Source organism: Mus caroli, chromosome 4 (assembly GCF_900094665.2).
Source record: "Mus caroli chromosome 4, CAROLI_EIJ_v1.1, whole genome shotgun sequence".
Taxonomy (NCBI): Eukaryota; Metazoa; Chordata; class Mammalia; order Rodentia; family Muridae; genus Mus; species Mus caroli.
In genome coordinates, this window is record NC_034573.1 from 44,747,314 (window position 1) to 44,749,761 (window position 2,448).

Genomic DNA, 2,448 nt, shown 5'->3' on the forward strand with positions numbered 1-2,448 from the left:
GAAAGAAAGAAAGAAAGAAAGAAAGAAAGAAAGAAAGAAAGAAAGAAAGAAAGAAAGAAAGAGAGAAAGAAAGAGAGAAAGAAAAAGAGAAAGAAAGAAGAAATAATTCCTAAACTAATTCTATTATTTTATACTTATAACTCAGTGCTTTCTCCAGTCTTCTTCAGAATGACTTCCTCTGGCTGCAGATAGAAACAGGGGCAGAGATTCTCTGCTAGGTATGCAAAGAGAAATTCCTAACTAGGGGGTCTCTATTAGGTTTCTCTCCTCAGAGCTTGGAGAATCATGTAGTAGAAGAAAAGGAATTATTATAGAAGTCCAAGTGGATAGAAAATACCAGCTGAACATTTTCCACTGAATTAACTAAATACAGCTCATATGAGTCACAAAGACTGAAGCAGCAAAAACAGGACCTGTAAGGATCAGTATCAGGTCCGCTGAATATATGTCATGGCTGTTAACATGATGTTTTTGTGAGAGTCTTAACAGAGTAGGTGTGTATCAACTTTTACCTCCTCTTGTGACATCGTTTCCTACTATTGCCTTGCCTGACCTCAATATGATGGTATTTGCCTTGTCTTATGGTATATTATTAGTTGTGATTATTTTTAATTTTTAATATATTTTTATTACGTATTTTCCTCAATTACATTTCCAATGCTATCCCAAAAGTCCCCCATACCCTCCCCCCCACTTCCCTACCCACCCATTCCCATTTTTTTGGCCCTGGCATTCCCCTGTACTGGGGCATATAAACTTTGCATGTCCAATGGGCCTCTCTTTTCAGTGATGGCCGACTAAGCCATCTTTTGATACATAGTTGTGATTTTTTGTTTTCTATTGAACGCCATTTCTTTTCAGCAATGGAGTGGCTCGGTGAGGGTGACCTGGGAAGAGGAGAAGGAGAAAGTTGTCTGGATATATTGTGTGTGAAATGAATCTATTTTCAACATACACACACACACACACACACACACACTTAACATACATTGCTATAAAATTCAAAATGATGACACTTTTGTTTCAACTTTTTGTGGCATATTTTTGAAATGTTACAGAAAAAACAGTATGTTTATACCTTTAAAATGTAGCTACTTCTATGGATTATAAACAACATAGTTGGCCCCTGCATAAATATGATGTCAACAGACATGCTAACAGGAAAGAAAGTAGTCTCTCTGGACCTCAACCTTATATAAGGAGCTATAACCAGCTAAGAAATGCTAGGAGTAAGAAAACACTGTCTTCCCTGGGAAAAAATGACCCCATTTGTTATCCAATACCAAGTGGTCATCTTTGAAGTCAATAATAAACATACAAGTAACATTATATAGACTGAGCAGTGTCTATATTTATATTTAGAATATATATTCCAGAAGTCATTAATTGTAGAGAAGGGCATTGTAGTATATGGTAGGCATTGGAGGGAGAAAGTGAATACTATGAAGTGATGAAATCATATTTTACTTTTCAAAAAATGTCCAATATTCTTCTCTGATACATATGAGCCTTCCCATGTCATTGAAAATAGGGAAATGGTCATGTGTGCAAATTATTGAAGAATAATTACAAGAAAATAGTCATAATGAAATGTGTTATCATAGTTATGCAATTAATATGTAAATAAAAATCTTTAAAAATGGTGCCTCAGTGTCTAATTTCTCCACAAATATAACTTTCATAAGAAGCCTCTCTAGGCTACTAACGGATCAGATCTTAGGCTAATGTCCTGAATGACCTCATTAATCAGATTGAAGGTTTTACCCCATGAGGCTAATGACATTTGTGACTTCACAGATAGAAAACTTTTTAACAGAAACAAATGCTAGAGGGTACTTTCTGAGAAAAAGTGATGCTTGAAAGTAAGGTGCTGGAGTGCTCTTTGTGTAGAAGGCCCCCTACAGCCTGATTAATGGGGTCGTGTGCTCATAGACCTATGCTGATTCTTTCCTTTTTACTATGTGCACTCTGGTACATAGTAATTGAAACAATAGTTCTCATTTGTGTTCTGATATTGCCAGGCTGAAATAGATGAATGCTTTTGTAACTAACATTATAAGGAAGGAGTATTAGCAATATCATGATGGAGTTATTATGCAATCATTCATACTTTTCCACAAGCAGATACACTTCCACTTAAATTCTTTTAAGTAATACAAGATCAGCAGACTCCTTATTATGTATGAATTTTAGTAGGTAGCTGTTCAGTGTATTCATGATTTTATAATAGTCAACATCAACAGACCAATAAAGTTTGTGTAATTCTATTACTTAAGATTTTGTTTTCTGCATGAAACTCAAGAAGAATGAAGACCAAAATGTGGACACTGTGCCCCTTCTTAGAATTGGGAATAAAACACCCATGGAAGGAGTTACAGAGACAAAGTTTGGAGCTGTGATGAAAGGATGGACCATCTAGAGACTGCCGTATCCAGGGATCCACCCTAT